The 18,134-nt window shown below is 52.2% G+C and overlaps 1 protein-coding gene across 1 annotated transcript in view; it reads left to right on the top strand.

Annotated features, from left to right (window-relative positions):
* Positions 1–720: 720 nt before the first annotated feature.
* Cmklr1 (chemerin chemokine-like receptor 1) overlaps positions 721–18,134 on the top strand; it is a 34,999-nt gene continuing 17,585 nt past the window's right edge. Inside the window, exon 1 of the mRNA XM_028765444.1 lies at positions 721–963. The gene's annotated coding sequence lies outside the window, so the exon portion shown is untranslated. The remainder of the gene's footprint in view (positions 964–18,134) is intronic.

Raw genomic sequence — 18,134 nt, 5'->3', positions numbered from 1 at the left:
CGTACCCCAATTTCCTTTCCAATAAACGAGGGTAATAAAAATGCCCGCCCACTGCCACTACTGTAAGAAGGGTCTGATACCAAGTGTGCAGCACTGTGAAGGTTATGTACTGAGTGCCTAGTACCCTGCCTGGTTCTTGGTTATTTCAATAATTCTGTTGCTGCTGGTGACAATGTAGCCAGTAAATTGGGTACCATATCAGGTGGGTACATAGACAGACTAGGGAAGAAAGCCACCAAAGGAGGTCCCAGTCCAAGCAAGAGACACACAGCAGGCAGGACAGCATGGTACCCGTCAGTGAGTGCTCTAGTATGAGAACCCAGAGCAATCTGTCCTGACCCGGGGAGGCTTCTTTCTTGGCCACGAAAAAAGGAGCTGGAGGCCGTCTGGCCACAACAGGGGCAGGACCAGCACTCAGAGGTAGGGAACAGCAGGCAAGAGGCCCTAGGGCTTGCTGCGGTCCCTAGAGCGGGAGAGATAACCAGCTGTCGGTGGGTCTTCAGGTTGGTCAGGAGTTACTTCCCCAGCAGCCTGGTTTGCGGCTCCAGCTGTGCTCCCAGCCAAGGGGCGGGTCATCCCTAGTGGGCCGCTACCACCCAGGAGCCCAGCCTGGCTGGCAGGCACAGCCTCCTCTAGCGGCCCCCACTCCGCACAGCTGGCGCCCCCGCCCTCCCTAGGCTGCTTCCTGCTCCTCCCTCCTCTCCCCGCTCCAGCTGTTTCTCAGGCTGAGTTCTGTCCCTGTCCCACACAGAACAGCGGACAGAGCGGACAGAGCGAGGCTCTGGGGATGTTGCTGGAGGTTGTGCTCCGCGGGGCTCAGACGAAATCTTCCGTGAATGAAAGAAATGCTTCCAAGCAAACAGCCACTACCAGAACAACTGTGTGACCAGGAGAAAGAGGCCAGGGCGTGTGAGTCCCCAAACCCTGAAGCCACAGGAGCCCAAGGCGGAGACTGGAGAGAAGGTACAGCTCTTGACTCTGAGTCCTGCAGAGGGCGGGAAGGGGCGCGCGGGCAGGGACAGGAGCTCCTCTCCTGTGTGTGTCAAAGGAAAAGTTTCTAGCATAGAAGAGCGACGCTGGTGTTTGTGAAAACCAGCGTGGCCATCGCAGGTCATCCGTTAGGGCGGATCTTTCCCCGAAGCCAGCTAGAAGCCAACTTGTACCTATCCACAGACCACCTCCTTTGGGCTGTTCCTGCTCCCCGGCTGACAATTCAGTGGCTTCTAGCAAAAGTTGTCTTGAAGCATGTAACTGCTGTCGGGTCCACTTCTCTTTTTGCTTTTTATTATTATGAGTGACCAGCGCTGCAATGAACACTTTGTGGGATAGTTTTGCTCTGTGTATTGGTCCTGTGGATACATTTCCATAGGCGACTTCATGCCACTGTGTGTGTGGTGCGGTGTGTGATAGCCAGATGGGATGTCTTTTTCTGTCACTCTCTGATTATCATAAGCCTTGTCAAGATCTCTCAGAGACCCAGAGGCAGGCAGAGGCAGGAGGATCTCTGTGAGTTCAAGGCCAGCCTGGTATACAGAGTGAGTTCTAGGGCAGCCAGGGCTACATGGAGAAACCGTGTCTCAAAAAATTATTTTATTTTTAATTACATATACACATGGGTGTATTTATGTGGGTCCAATATCTATGTGGGTCTGTGCATGTAAGTGCAGGTTCCAGAGACAAGAGGACCAACTTCCCCTAGAGATGGTGTTATGAGATGCTGGTGAAGCCACCATGTCAATGCTGGGAACTGAACCTGCATCTTCTGGAAGAACAGCTGGTACTCTTAACCGCCGAGCCATCGCTCCAGCCCCTCACTACCCTTTTTTTAAAGATATTTGAGCTGTCTGGTCATGGCACTTTCAGCCTGCTGACACTGCTCATGGCATGGCAGAGGGGGTGCAATAGCCTTGAAGCCTCCCCAACACTAGGGCTGCCTGCCTCCTGCCTGAGATGCTTCTTCCACTCGCAGCTCTTTATTTGTTGAGGCAGGGTCTCTCGCTGGGTCCCTGAGCTCACTGACTAGGCTAAGCTGGCTGACCAGTGAACCCCATGGATCTTCCCACCTCTGCTTCCTCAGCATTGGGATTATAAGTATGTACCGTGATGTATGTTTTTTTTAATATGGGCTCTGGGTATTTGAACTCTCTGACGCTCACAGAACAAGCCATCTCTCTCACCCACTGAGCCATCTCCCTGGTGGCCCCCGTGTGTCATTATTGATGCTGACATACTTGGTCTGTGGTTCCCTTGCTATGTCTGACTCTTCTGTGTGAATCTGCTCCCCCCGTGTTTATGGTTTTTTTTTATATCTAAAAGTTCTTTGCATATGGAAGACCCTTTGGCCACGCTGTCCATTGAAAGCATAACTCTCCTTCTGCTTAGGATACTAAGGCATTTAAGGGAGCCTGGCACAGATAATCACCACCTACAGCAGCCCCAAAGCGGCTACTTGAGAGCTTGATGTGATATTTATGTGGCTCAGAGAGGGCAGGCCACAGGTCTAAGGTCACACAGTGAGGAAGTGGAGGAGGAGGAGGAGGTCTTGTGTTTGCTGTGTCTTAAGAAAGCCTCGATTTCCCTTTATCTCTCCCTCCTTCCCCTTTCCGAGGGGATCTGTGGTTCTGGCTTCTGTCAAGAGCAAGGCCAGCTTGTCTCGGTGCCTTGCTGCTGCCGTGTGCGTGCCTGGTTTACGGTTCACTCAGGCTGCAGAAGGGACAGGCTCAAGATTCTCTTCTGAAAGGCTTGGCTTAAACTCGGGGGGGGGGTGTCTGGCACGTGAGAGGTCGGGGTGTTATCTGAGAACCAGGGGCGGGTGGCTCAGGACTCCACCAACTCTTTGAGGAGTAGATGAACCCCATACCGGCTCCTATCGACCTCAACCCAGTGGAGTGGTCTCTGCACCCCCAACACAGTTGCTCCCACGGTCTTATATCTGTCAATCATCTAGCCTGTCTCCTAGCAACCTTGGGAACCCCGAGGCTATGCTCAGTGTTATGTCCCCCGGGGCCTCCATCCCCTGCCTAAGCCCTGTCCATGAAGAAGGTGGGCCTCAGTTTTAACATCTGCAGAATGGGTTGGATATTGGATTGTAGTCCTGCCTCTTAGATGTTTGATTGCAAATGACACCTTGAGGTGGTTTTCTGGACCCTTTACCATGCCTCAGGACGAGGGTTCCAGTAATACCCCCAGTTTGCAGATTAGAAATTTGTGGCCTTTTAGGGTCCCAGGGACAGACTGCCACAGACTCCATAGGGCCCCGTAGCTTCAGATCCGGGTTTGTGCCTCAGTTTCCACATCTGCGAGATTTGGTTCTAAACAGGAGAAACCCAGTAGGGTTTTCACAAAGGTAGAATGAGATAGGCCCTACCTGGCAACAAGGCTTAGCAGACGGGGACACAATGTCAGTTATGTCCAGGGCACTCAGACCCTGCCTGTGCCATCAACCTTCTGAGCCACATAGAAGCCAACACGGTGTGCGAATGTGTGAAGAGTGTGTGTATGTGTGTGCGCACATGCATGTTCATGGTAGAGCAGACCTCTCATGCATGTATATACATGTATATGTGTGCAGACCAGGGACTGACTGTGTGTATCGTTCCTCCGGTGCTGTCTACCTTGCTCTTCTGCGACCTGGGGCTTGAGGAGTTGACTAGGCCGGGTGGCCATCGAGCCCCAGGGGTCCTCTTGTCTCTACCTCCCCAGCACTGAGGTCACAAGTGCACACACACTGCCATGTCCGGCTTCTACATGGTCGCTGAGCCTAGGCTCCAGTCCTTGTGCCGGCTCAGCAAACGCTTCCCCCACTGAGCCATCCTCCCAGACGTTAACATGGGGTTTTCAGGTTATTGGCGCTCAGGTCTCATTTGTGTGACCTCATCCCAGAGCCCCTGACTCCAGTGACATCGTGACCATCACTGACAGAGTTCCATGGGATGCTCTGAGCTTGTATTGGAATAATGGTGAGAGCTTCTATTCTCTCTCTCTCTCTCTCTCTCTCTCTCTCTCTCTCTCTCTCCCTCTCTCTCTCTCTCTCTCTGTCTCTCTCTGTCTCTCTCTCTGTCTCTGTCTCTCTCTGTCTCTCTGTCTCTCTGTCTCTCTGTCTCTCTGTCTCTCTCTCTCTCTCTCTCTCTCTGTGTGTGTGTGTGTTTGTGAGAGAGAGAGAGAGAGAGAGAGAGAGAGAGAGGAGCAGGGCACTGGGTGTCTTCCTCTGTCACTACGTTACTGCCGTAAGACCAGTTCTCTAGCCGAATCAACAGCTTGCTACGTAGACCATCAAGCTCCCTGAATATACACATCTTCCCCTTCTCCCTTCTCCGTGCTGGAGTTACAGGTACACACACACACATACACACACACACACACACTCATCCCCAGCCTTTAACGGGCAAGTTCTCTCATCCCCGAGCCAGCTCCCCAGCCTTCAAGGGAGTTTCTTAGAGTTTCAGTGTTTGTGAACCAGGCTGTCTGAGGGTGAGCCTAGAGCATCTCTGGGCCAAACGGGCTCCTCAGAAACTTCGATGCCCTTCCTGTTTGAGAGCGGCTGACTGGAGCCCTCGAGTGTTTTTCTGTTTCCCCTCTGTCCAGGCTCCCGACGCTTTGCTGTGTGCTTGGGTTTCTTTTTACTTCCTAAGCAAATATCCACAGATCTTTGTGAGGCCACATGCCCCGTGTCAGCAGGTTGAGGCCAGAAGACGGCGTGGAGAAGTGAAACTCTGCCTTATGGGACACAGCATGTCCCATGTCACCCGGTCACCCCTGGGTGGGGGCTTTGCAGTTACTTGAATCTACAGAGTCCGTTTGTCAAAAAACCAAACCAAACCAAACAAAAAACAAAACAACAACAAACCAGACAAAAAGATGCAACCTGAAAACCAATAAAAACACTGCTCCTCCGGGAAACAGAAGGGCAGCCCACCAGACTCCCTCCAAGAGGCTCCACAGTTCCAGGATGGGCTGCAAACTGCAGACCTACTCCAGGGTCTCAAGACATGGATGTTGTAGATGTTTGCTGGACTTGAGCCATCAAAGAAAAGGCGTTCTAATTCTCCTGCTGTTTTCTGTAGTAGGAGGCACAAGCCTGCTTAAGATTGTGTGAGCTTCAGGAACAAATAGGCCTGAAAAAACTTACTGTCCCAAACATGAAAAAGGCTGGCCGTCCTTCTTGTCTTCTGTTCTCTCTCTCTCTCTCTTTCTCTCTCTCTCTCTCTCTGACCTTCTATTTTAATTTTTTATTCATGAGTCTTGCCATGTTTCTCAGGCTGTCACTAAACTTCTGGGCTCAAGCCATTCTGCCTCAGCAACCCAATGCCTGGGCTGGCAGGTGCCCATCATGATTCCTGGCTTACAGAGGTATTTCTAAGTGGCAGGTCCCCACGTCCTAGTGACTCAGTGACTTGGCTTGCAGCCCGATTCTCCCTTCTGGCGGAGTCCCTGTGGGCTCAGAGGTAGATAGGAAAGTGGGAAGGCACGCACTGGGCCTTGGTGGGCAAGCACTGTGCACCTGGCATGTGAGATCTAGCCTGGTGGGCCAAAGAATGCTGGGATTTATAATCTGATGTGTTGCAAAGGATGCTGGGATTCGGCATTTTGGTGTGGGCAGCTCTTGCCCAGCCACAGCTGTGTCTGGGTCAGAAGAAGGGACCTTTATGAGTAGCTAAGTGTCCCTGCCATAAATATGGCGGGCTCTCAGCCCTCTTCTCATCTTTATTCGTTCTCACAGTGATGACTGACCGCTACGCTCACTGCAACTCCCTGGTTCTCAACTACTAAATGTAGATCCTCCTGGAATGCAGGCAATGGCCGTTCTTGTTCCCTTCCAGAAAAAAAGAGACAGGGATAACCATGTCACTCTGCACTGTGTAAGAGTGGACCGGTTTCAGATCCACACTCCCCTCTCACATCCTGTGTCAAAAGGGACCTCCCCCCGAACCCCCAGTTAGGACAACCGCCTTGTTGTGGGAGAAGATGGAGTTCAGAGAGGGAAAGGCACTTGAGCAAGGTCACACAGCTCACAAGAATTGGAACCTTATTCGTGTCCAACGGTCCCATTGCACGCTGGAGCCCTCACAGATGTGTGCGCATATGTGTCAGTGTGTGTGTTAGAGTGTGGCTAGGATGTCCTTGGCTGGGCTATCTCAGGATTAAGCCTAAGGAAGTGTCAGCTCAGGACTACTGTTCGAGTGTCCACCACAACTGTCTTAGGCACTGGTCATGCAGAGAAGGAGGTATCGTAGCTGAGGCTGTGACTGGGCTGGGCTCATGGGGTGAAGTAAGGAAACCCTGGAAGATTAAGAAGCCAGAGTGGGTCAGGCCCAGTCAGCCCCTCGGGAAGGGGGCAACTTGAAACAGACTTTTGTTGATTAGCTCAACAAGTGTTTTCTAGTACCCGCTTTGTGTCAGATGGAGCAAAGCAACATTCTTCCCACTAGGAACCTTGATGAGGTAGTGGGGCGCTGATCTGCTGAGGGACATTCCAGAGCCTCTTGATGGGACATTTCCCACAGGTGGATCTTTCTGTGCTACCTCTAAGAGGGAGCCTTAAGCCAACCCCGGGAAGCAGGGAAAGGGCGGGTTTGTGGCAGCCACATGGTGGTCTTCAGGACTCCCGGTCCCAGGCAATAGTGGGAAACCAGATACTTTGTTTCTCTTGGAAGCTCGGCATTTCGCAACAAGGGTCTCAAGTAAGACTGGAAAGAGTGGAGATCTTGGTCCTGCTGGATGGAGCCAAGAGGCCGTGGGTTTCCGTGGTGCTGCGGATGAAAGAAATGCTCTCGACAGAAGTCCGCAGTTGACTCTTGGCCTCCTCATCCCATCTGCCCTCTTACATGCCCCGAGGGCAGAGCGCAGCGTGTGCCTCTCCAAGGAAGCATGGGCTTGGAGATGGGCTTGGGCAGATCTGAGCAGCCTTTGGCTCCAGTCCCGGCCCTGTGTCTGAGCTCTGGTGGGGGTGCCTGGGCGTCTTCTGTACACGTGCTGTGTAAATGCTGGAAGTACCCTTCGCTGACTCAGCAGGGCCCAGGATCACTTCCGCTTTCTCGGGATTAAAGGTTCTGAGATCTCAGCCCAGGCTGGTGATGAAGTAGTTCTTGTGCAAGGAGGTATGTGGTCAGGGAGACTGATACACAGAGCGGCGGGCACACACGTCGTGTTCCCCTGGGTGACAGGGGCAGTGAGCACACAAGGAGAGCCTGCCAAGCCATGTGGGACAAGCCCTGCAGCTGTGGCTCGGCTCCTGAGTTTCCTCAGTCTCTTCCTCTCTCGGAGTTGCGTAGGATGTTGTGGTCTTTGGCCTGTAGTCTGTGCTCAGTGAGTGTCAGGGTCGTGGTTAAGGACAGATATTCAAAGCTCTATCCCTGTTGTATGACCTCTTCTGAGAGTCTACAGAGTCTCCGAGTGCCTTGTGTGAGAGGGTTTAGTTCATGCTGGGCTAGTTTCCTTTCTGTTACTGTGAACGACAGCCTGACTAAAAACAACTTAGCAGAGGAGAGGGTTTATTCAGCTCACAGTTCCGGTCACAGACCGAGGAGAAGTCAAGGCAGAAACTCAAGCAGCTAGTCAGTCACAGCCACAGCCAGGAACAAACAGTAAAGTTGTCCTTGCTGCCTGCAGGCTCCCACAGAGGGCCAGGTCTTCTTGCAACAGTTAACAATCAGGACGATGGCCCACAGATGCCCTCACAGGCCATCCTGGCCTAGACAATCCCTCAAGAATAAATTCTTCTCAGGGCTGAAGAGATGGCTCAGGGCTTAGGAGTGCATCCCAGCACTCACCTGGATGTCTCAGAACTCTCTCGTAATGAAAAAAAAAAAAAACTAAAACAAATGAACAACCCCCCAAAAGCTCTCTTCCCAGGCGATTCCAGGTTGTGTTATGTTAGCAGTTACTCTAGCCAGCCGGTAGCAAATAGATCAGCTTCGGGATTACATCCTCCCATCCTACCTCCACCCCCTCCTCTCTCCGCAGTTCCCGTAATTTTCTCATTGATCACAAATATTGAGTGACTTTTCGACATATATACGAACAGCTGTGTTGATCCTGGGAGCCAGGATGCGGCAATCTTTGAGGGGCAGTCTAGCACGGCAGGCCACAGTGAGGGCAACCACACGCGTTGAGGGGGCGGGACCATTTCTCTTCCTTGTGATTGGCTCTGGGGAGCGCAGCATGGACCAATGAGCACAGATGTGGGTGTGGTCAACCTGCAGCGGACTGTGACAGGTGTAAGAAGTCCTCCTGTCTAGGCTCAGCCCTGCACGTTGGCACCATGGAGGAGGGTTCAGGTACCTGGTTTAGCATGTAAGGGACTGCTGACAGCAGGTGACTGTGCTGCTGTGGAAGGTGGTGGCGATAAAGGCCCCACAGGGCTGTCGTGAGGATTACAGTGTGTAGAGCCAGGGTAGGGTCTGAAAGCACGCTCACACAAGAGCCCAGACAGCCTCGTTCTCTAGGTTGAGTCTCTCTGTAGCAGGCATAGGTCAGTTTCATGCATGAGACGCCCCTGTGTAAGCTCCATGCAGCCAAAATGGCTGGTAGGTTCGCCCGTGAGGTCACGTGTGTCAGGATGCGAACCGACTGCCCCATTAGGGTTGTTATATGATTCTTAGGTTCTGTCCGCTCAGTGCAAAAGCATGCAGCTCTCAGCTCTGCTACCAGCCACATTGGCTGTCTCCTCATCCTGGCCCCTCCCACCCCCACCTCCCAGGAATAGACTCTAGGACGTCTTACGTGTAAGGCATAAGACAATCGCTAACTCAGAGTCACGCCTCAGCCCTTGTTTTCCTTTATTTCAGGGGATTGGGTGGGGGTTGAGGGGCAGGTCTCATTAAATTGCCCAGGCTGGCCTTGAACTTGAGATCCCTCTACCTCAGCCTCCCAAGTAGCAGGGCTTACAGGCTGATGCCACAAGTTTCAGTCTACGGGGGCTCTTGACACCAGCATGGCATCACCTCTCTGCTACATTCTGATGGCTAACGCCCAGGTCAGGCCAGTCCAGATTCAGAAGGAGGGGAAATAGAGTTGGCCTTTTACTTGGAGGAATGGCTTGTCACAGTGTTGGGGGCTATTATGGTGCCTTTAAGACTTTCAACTAACAGACTTAACCCTTAAACCCAATGGAGATGACACCAACTGGGATGACCACTTTACCACCCAAGCTTCTCCACACTCCCATTTATCAGATGGGAAAAGTGAGGCAGGGAGGCTGTGGGTGAGCTAGCCTCTGTGCTTGGGCACCTATTAAACACCTGCTTTGCTACATGCTCACAGCAGAGGATTCAGAAGGAGTTGGCCCTACCTAAAGAGCTCTTGGCTGAGCAGGAAGCCAGCTGAGTGAGGAGACAGAGAGAGTCCCGAGTGGTCAGAAGGCGTGCTTTCTCCCCTGAGAAGCTTGGAGCACACCACTCCCAGGCTGGGAGCACTATCCATGCAGTTGGCAAGTGTGTGCTTTTTTTTTGACCAAGAGCAAATTGTTAAATGCGCACACACTAATATCTGCCAGAAACACTGGGTGGCTGGAGGCTGTAGGAGCAAAGAAAAGATGGCTTTCATAGGAACGACAGGAAATAAATCCTCAGACAGGAAACCTGCCTTTGAGCCGGGTTCAAAGCATGAACCCATGAGTTGCCCAAAGGAAAGTTGGCAGGGGTAGGAGACGCTGAAGCCGAGAAGGAAGCATGGATCAGGAATCGAAGGCAGATGACTATGGGGTCTGTGGTGCAGGGAGAAGCTGCAGGGCTCTGCAGGACCCCGAAGGCCCCACCCAGTTTCCTGGGTGGCCAGACATGTTCCATTTTACCAGCGTGGTATACCCGCCCTCTCCAAACTCAGTGCTTCAATGTGAAGTTTCGAAAGTGGAAGATTTCAGACAACCACAACTAATTGGGTTTGTAATTCAAAGTCTGGGACTTTATGTCCTGGGTTGTTTGGGCCATAAACCGGGTTGTCAGGAGGTCCCGGGAGTACATTAGAGAGGGGCTTCAGGATTTGAGCCCTGATCTTCCTGGCATGTCTGGTGACTCCTTCCCGCAGAGGCAGGCTCCACCACACACGCTACATGCGGTATATATGCCACATATACACAGGCCCAGCTGGCATCACAGGATCCTGTCGAGGGGAAGGAAACCAAACCACAGGAGGCTCTTAGGGGGATGTGGGCAGTTTCAGTCTTTCATGACAAGCCCAGGATCTGGGTCATGGAAAAAAGGGGAGTCTTTTCAATCCTGTCTGAAGGGACAGCGGCCTCCAGGCCCAGATCTTACCCAATAAAGTCACACCTTGGGACCGTCCTGACAGTGTTGCTTTCTGACACATGTGGATGGGAAGCCTGAGAGGAAGCACATGGTCCTGCTTTACAGCCAGGGAAACTGAGGCCCAGGTGGGGTGGGTGCTTTTCCTACCTCCCTTCCTCCCTCCCTCCTCTAACTCACAGGGTCTTAATTAGCAAGACACAGAGCCTGCTCGTGTCTATACTGACACCCACGGCCAGCCTCTCAGACAGAGCCTGGGGGTCATGGTGGTTCTTCAGCAGCATCCTGCCTTCCTTAGCAGGTGTGACAGTGGGCGCTGGGAGGGACAGGGTCTCACCCAGACTGGCGTGAGAAGAGAGCTTCAGCCATCCTGGGGTGTGGGAGAAGATGGATGAGGCAGTTAGCCTTCACTGGGGAGTGTGGTAAGGCAGCCTGTTAGTGAGACAGCCTCAGTTTCCCCATCCGAGAAATGGGTTGTGACAATGGTTTTGAAGGATTGGGGGGGGCAGGGAAATCATCTTTTAAAAACTAATTGGGCTGGAGAAATGGCTCAGTGGTTAAGAGCACTAGCTGCTCTTCTGGAGGACCTGGGTTCAATTCCCAGCACCCACATGTCTGTAACTCCAGTCCCAGAAATAAGACATTCTCTTAGACACACAGGCAAAACACCCATGTGAAATAAATAAATAGAATTTATAAAAAATCAATTCTTTATCTATATTTTCAAGCCCATCAAAGAGATTGGATCTGGGCCAGTGGGAACCAGGCTAATCATGTCAGCAGGTATGCAGGGTGCTGCCCCTGAGTGCTTAAGGGCTCTGGCTACTTTGTTGATGGCCTACCTCAGAAGGGCTTAGTTTCCATGTTGGCTTGGCCTTGCTGTTTGTATCCTTGTTACTGGCTGGTCCTAAGCCACGGGGATGGGTTCAGTTAGACAGGACGTGGTGGGTAAACGGAACCACCTTTTAAAGGAGAGATTTTTAGAGGCTGGGACAGTGCTCTGTGGCCTTAGGTGATGGGAAGGGGCTGGCAAGGCAGAAGGTGACTGGTCCTCTAGATGCTCTGGAGCCAACAGTATGGCCGGCCAGCCTTCCCTGGGGAGGGTAGCACCCTGCTTGTTCTCCCCGGGGTGCTGCGTGAAAGCATTGAAGGTCCCTGCAGATCTTGGGCTCCTTAGGGCTAGGGTTCTGGGTTGCTTCTCCAAGGAAGGGTGCAGAGTGTGGAGTGCTCGCATCTGTCTTGGTGCCCCTCCCCCACCACCTATCCCCCCATACTCGTTCTCTGCCTCCCTTCCTCCTCTTCTCCCTCCTAGGAAAACCCAGGCTTACCTCTGACCTCAGAGGAAGGGGTCTGGGTGGCTCCTCCCCTCGGGAACTGGCTGTATCGAGACCCTGCTACCAGGTTGTGGGAGGGAGTGTCTGTGCTGCCTAATACACATACCCGGCAGCCCCACCCTGCAACCACCACATCCTGGTGCTCAGTAGACGCCAGGGGTCTGAATGAAGGAGCAAGCTGACAGCAGAGGGACAGTCAGGGAGCAGGATCATAGGCGTCACTCAAACCCCACGCCACTCTGTCTCCCTCTCAGGGAGAACCATCCTTAGCCATAATTATTGTGAGGGCATGTGGTATTTGAAAGCACATAATATTATTTTGAGAGCGTGTGTATAGGCCTCCATTGAACAGTTGCAAATTCTGCATTCCTCAGTGCTTCAAACATAGACGTGGGTCTTTGGCCAAGCATGATGAGACATGTATGTCATCCCAGCCCTCGGGAGGCTGAGGCAGGAGGATGAGGAGTTCACTCGAGGTCACTCGAGACTCTACCTCCAAAAACAAACAAAAAGGAATGGAAGATAACTCCAGGCCTCCCCAAGCCTCCGGGAGAGCTCTAAGGTGAGGCGGAGGCTGAGGTGGCCTCTCATCACCATCACGTGTTCATGAGAAACTCGGAGAGTTGCCCTGCGGTCCGTGGGAGTCCCCAGCAGATAACAGGTCTCTTCCTCTTGCCTTCCCCCCACCCCCTGAGGAAGTAGAGGCAAAGAGGTTAAGTAACTTGGCCAAGACACACGGTTCAGCGTTGTCCCTTGTAAGAATGTGAAGCCTTAACCACAGGGTCACAAAGGTGTTACCACTCCCATCTGTCATCTCACACGTGTGGCGGGGCAGCTGAGATCAATTTCCTGGACAGTGTGACAAACCCTTCCCTGCAGAGCTGAGGGGGAACCTGATAGGAGAATATAAACGAGTAGAAGAATATTCTTAGACGTTCTACTGTGTCTCAGATACCCATCTTGGATGACCCTAGAGGTAGAGTAAGATGGGGGTTTGGGTGGTCTTGATGTGTTGAGGGTGCGTCTCTCAGTCAGGGTCGTGGCCAGGACACTTTAAAAGTAGATAATTTTTTCATTGTGAATTTTTTTCCCTCTAAAATGTAAAGCTGTCTGGGAAATCGTTATGTTTGGTTAGAGAGTTTGGGGACACCCTTCTCCTCTAAACTTGTATTCCAGGCCAGTATCTCGTTCTTCCAGGTCTGCGTGGGAAAGAGGAGAACATCTTAGGGTAGTTTCTGTTGCTGATAACTCCATTCCGAGGTCTGCTGGGGGGGTGGCAGGAGAGGAACTTGGGGGCTCATTCTTAGCCAAGGCTCTGAACAGTATGTTTCATAACCCTGTTCAACAGTGACATTGATGGGGCTGGGAGATAGCTCAGAGGGTAATAGTTTCTCTAGAAACGGGACAAAATGAATATCCAACACCTACGTAGGAAGCTGGGTACCTGTGCGCGTGCCGGTGACATCATCACCGGGCTCTGGCGGCAGGTGGGTCCCGGTCAGACTGTCCAAACTGTGAGATTCTGATTCAGCGAGGGACCTTCCTCACAAGGAGATGAGGTGAAAGGTGATAGAAGAAAGAACTCGGTATCCTGCTCAAGCACACGTGCACGTGTGTAGACCACACGGTGCAACAACACGGGTGCTGGTGGATTTGTTGGGCTCCACCCTGGCCCGTGGACTGGGTTCCACCACGGGCCGTGTACTGGGCTCTATCACGTGCACAGTTGCTCTGGGGTTTGTTTTCCATCCTAATACTCACCCCGTGAAATATGCACTATCACTACGTCACCTGGGGACACTGACACAGAATCCAAACATCCAGTTCTCCTAGGGGCTGCACAGCAGAACTGGCCTTCAGCCTGGAGGCCGGGCTCCAGAGCCGTGACTGGCTGTTATCTCCACGGCACAAAGGCTGCTTTGGGGCTGTGTGTCTGGCTTCTCCATCTTTTACTTATGTGTCATTGAGCAAGTTGCCTGACCCTCCAGAGCTTCAGTTTTCTCTCCCAAAGAGGTCACCAGGGTTGTTGGGTCACTGAGGTCAAATGAGGGATGGGGAGGGGCCTGAGGGAGGACTAGTGAAGGGTGGAGAGGAGCTTCAGGGTCTGGCAGTAGGGTCCAGGGTTTCAAGAGATTTCATTCCTGGCTACAGACCCTAGAGGCCTTAGAAACCTGAACCAGCAGAGAAGTCACAGCCAAGACTCTTGGCAGGAGGGCAAGGAACCAGAGAGGGGGACAAAGGTTCCTCTGTTAGCCACTCAGGGCCTGTAGGGAGGCCCTGATCGAAGAGCCATGAGCCGTCCAAAGAACAGGCCTCCTGCCCAGGGGCAGGCTGGCACTACCGCCTGCCGGGGACTGCTTCTGGGCCAGGCTGGAAGATTCTTCCGGACCTTTCTTGAAGGGTTTGGGAAGTGGCTTCTTCCTTTCACCACCCCACACCCAAGGGCTTTTACTATTTTATTTTATACCCAAATAAAAGTGGAAATGCAACTTCAAGATGGTGGTTGCTGGATCCTTAGCATACCAAGTCACCTCCAGACCACCCTCCCTCCTTGTGCACTCAGGCTCCAGCCTCAGGCTCAGGGATGACACTGGGGATGTATTCTCTAGCTCCTGGGCTACTCTCTGAACCCCCACCATCCAGCTACACTCATAGGGTTGCCTAGAGCCTAGAGCTCCATCTGACCAGTGCACTGCAGAGCTCCTGGTACCCACTCCCTGCAGCAGCCCCAGACTCAGTGGATAGAGGTGGAAACCAAGGGCTAGAAGCAGGACTAGCTCTCACAACCGAAGCAAGAGCAGATATTTCCGTGACTGTGCTGCAGGTGTAGCTGTGCTGGGTGAAGACCATTTGGCATCAAAGGATGCTCTTCACCAATTAAAGCAGCATGACTCTGTGCAAACAGGAGTGTTTCCTTGTTGTAGAAGCCCTTCAGGGGCAGAGCATCTTCCTAGTAGGCACAAGGAAGGCCCCCGAGTGCCATCTCAGCCACCACATTCCAACAAAACAAACAAAAAGATAAAAAGGATAGCACAAAGGGAAACTTAAACCAACAAACAAACTCCAGTAAGCCGGAGTGGAAGGCTAAGGATTCAGTTGCAACATTGTGGCACATATAGCAAGACTGCTTACAACATTGTAACATTTAAGAGACTAGGCAGAGATCAAGTGCCTGACTGGTAGCATCCTAACGGTAAGGAATTGGTAGCCGAGAGCACATCCCCTGGGGCTCTGGTTATTGAAAAGCTGGTAAACCCAACAGTAAAATACTATGCAGCTATCTAGAAGGATGAGCTATGGCTCACCTAAATCTACTATTGGGTAAGGAAGGTGCATGTATATTTTCTCCTATGTAAAGCGGAAGAGAAATCATAAAAAATCCTTTGTAACTACTCAGAGGCTTCAGAAAGACACTTGAAAATCTAGTAGAAGGAGTGAGGTACACTGGGAGATGGATGGCGGCATGGAGGGGGTAGTAGGGCTTCTCTTTATAGCTTGAACATCTCTAGATAGAGGTGTATCTGTATCGCCTAGTCAGAAACGTAATAACTAAAAAAAGATCAGACTTGAGTCAGGAATGGAGAGCCTCTCAGGAAACATCAGTAGCAAATGTTCTATTTTGAGCATGTGCAGCAAACATTTGAGACTCCATCTACCTGGACAAGTCTGGGACTTTGAACCACCTTCATTTGGTTCTTTTCCCTGTCACAGGAGAAGAGTCTTTGTGGGGCTTATGTAGGAATCCCTCCTCTGTCTAGTTCTGCATCCTCCAGGCAGCTGGGATAGGCATTTGCCAGCTTCCTCTAGGCCAAGCCGATGTTTCAGCACAGGTCTGCTCTCTCTTTCCCACTGCAATCTGGAGACCCACGCCCTTGTTGGTGAAGTGCTTTCAGGAGAACGATGGCTCTCCTCAGTGGTCACTTCCAATGGTGGTAGAAGTTTCTAGAGAAGTCAGTGACCCCATGCTCAGTCCAGAAAGTGGCCTGAGATGTCTTAATCCTTCTGGTCGCTGCCAGGACTTTCCCAACCACCATCCCCCACTTTGTCACCAAATAGCTTTTGTTGAGTAATGCCTCTTCTGAACAGGGCTGCAGGTCAGGGCAGAGCTCTTGCTGGGACTGCAAAAGGCCCAGGGGTCTGTAACCAGCATTTCGTAAGTCAGTGAATAAAAAAACAAATCTCAGCCTTTCTGCAAGGTCACCCAAAGCCCTAGATGAGGTCCCACGGGGCTCCTTTGCTCAGCACAGGGGCTTCTCAGCACAGTTGCCAGGGGCTCAAACCTCCTAGAGCAGAGCCTAGGCTGCTCCTGCCGGGTCTCTAGGTCTTGGCTCTTTTCTCTGATCTTATACCCTACCCCTTAGTCCTTCTCCCTCCACTGTCTCTCTTCTTCCCCCTGAGCTTTCTCCACTATTTCTTCTGCCCTTCCATCTTTCTATCCCTACCATAGTGCTGCCTGTCCACCCCTTGGCCCCAGACCTCTTTTAGCTCCCTGGTGCCCCCTCCTGACTATGGTCCCCAGTTCTACCAGGCCCCACAGAGAAGTCTGAAGCAGAGAGGACTGGTCCTTCACTTCCATGGAACCAAGGGCAGGCCAGCCTTGAAGACAGTGGCTAGTGCAGGCACCGGGCCCAGATGGAGGTATACTCATGGTTCTTCAAGCATTTGTCCTGAGTACCATGATGCTTTAGGGACAAGGGGCTGCATTTTCATGTTGCAAGTGGGCCCGTCCACAACTCAGCTGGTGGTGTGGAGTTTGTGACCTTTCTAGAGGAAGTTCACCCCCACTTGAGACAGATGAAGAGCCAGATGCAGCTACTTCTTACTCTCCTAATGCCAGGGCTCTAACCAGACTCTTCTTCACTATGTAGATGAATTAAGCTTAGGTTCAGCGAGGCCACGTTACCTGCCTAAGGGCCCACAGTTTGTGGGTCAGGTGGGATAAAGCTGACTCTGAGGGGTGGGGATTTGGTAGCACCTGCTAAGCTGGTCAGAGGAGCCAGAGAGGTCGTCTGCTCTCCCGTGAGCCACAGTCTGCACATTACAACTAGAACAGAGAGACAAGTGGAAGCTATTTCTGTGCAGAGCCAACTAGCATGAGGGTCCTGGGTATCTTCTGACCAGTGTGTGTGTACCTTGATGAGCAGCTCTCCCAGACTTAGTTTCCTTCTCTCTCAGGTGTGGATCACACCAGTGCCAGGTTCCTGGGTTATCACTGGATCATAATGACTCAGAATGAGAACTTGACTGGAAACTGAGACTAGAGAGACCCAACCTGGGCACTGTGGGAAGGAAGGACGGACACAGTGTGGGCACAGGGATAACAGGTATAGCTCGGGACTATCTGTGGCAGGCAGGGATGCTACGTGGAAGCCCCGAGTCTTGGTGAGTTTGTATGATAAACCATATTAGTAAACAAGGTGTGTAGGGACCACAGGGTTGGCCCAGCTCCGTTCCCCACCAGAGCAGAGACTCAATAATGACCCTTGGGAATAGTCTAGAAATGTCTTTCAGTTTTCAGCCACATATTTCCCCGCTGGACTGAACAGTTAACTTTCCCTGGTACACCCAGGGGAAATGACTTGGCTGAGTTGCTGTTTGGAACCCTGTTACCAATGCCGCTGCATGGCCAGTCTCTCCTGAGGTACCCCAGGCTGGGTGTGGCTAGGTCCCCAAGGAACCCTGTCCCGTAGCCCAGCAGGGATCCGTCTCACTGTGGTTTGGACTTCTCAGAGCCAGGACCATGTGACCTGGAAGCTGTCATCTCCTCCCCACCAGGAGCCTGGGAGCAGTTCCCGCATCCCATCGTCTGGTCTGGTCTGGTCTGTTTCCTTCTCAGTCAGTCCTGGCTCGAGGTCTGTTCCTTCCAGTCCCTTCCTCCTTTCACTCTTACTTGTAATTTATGTTCCTCGGATACAAAGTTTCCCTTTGACCTCTCACCCTCTTCTGGACCAAAGCAGTACTTAAGCAAACAGACAAATGGATAAACCTATCACACCCACCCGGCACCTCACCCTCACCCTGCATCCTAGGGCTCAGGGTGGGCCAGCTGGCCGGGGGTTAGGAAGGATGCTGAGAAAGCACCAGCTGAGGACAAGAGGGGGGAAGTGGGCATTGCTAGGGCAGGAAGGTGGCCATGCATTCTGGGCGGCTCCAGGGGCCTGAACCAGGGTATTCAAGTTCAGTTAGTAAACAGAGAAGAACTCTCCACCACTCAGGAATCTTCCTAGAAGTTCTGCTGACTGGGGACTCAAACTGTTCACCCAGCCCCAAAGCACTTCTCTGCAAACTACTGGCCAAAGGGCATGTGAGTTGAACTGACCTGTTACAAAGGTGGGGTGACCCGCAGGGACATTCCTCATTCAGACACTGAATCCTGTGCCCTAAGACACCCTTGAGTTCTTGCAAGGGACAGGTGGTGCTCTCTGTGTGTGAGGTTCACAAGGTCCTAAGTACACTCGGTCTGCAAATGTGGGCCTTGTGTCCTATGACCCAGAATCACAGTAACTGAAGGTCAGGATACAGCTAGATAAGATTTTATGCTCTGTCTGTCTGTCTGTCT

Source organism: Grammomys surdaster, unplaced genomic scaffold, assembly GCF_004785775.1.
Source record: "Grammomys surdaster isolate TR1022 unplaced genomic scaffold, NIH_TR_1.0 164, whole genome shotgun sequence".
Classification (NCBI taxonomy): domain Eukaryota; kingdom Metazoa; phylum Chordata; class Mammalia; order Rodentia; family Muridae; genus Grammomys; species Grammomys surdaster.
This window is presented reverse-complemented; position numbering and strand designations above follow the sequence as displayed.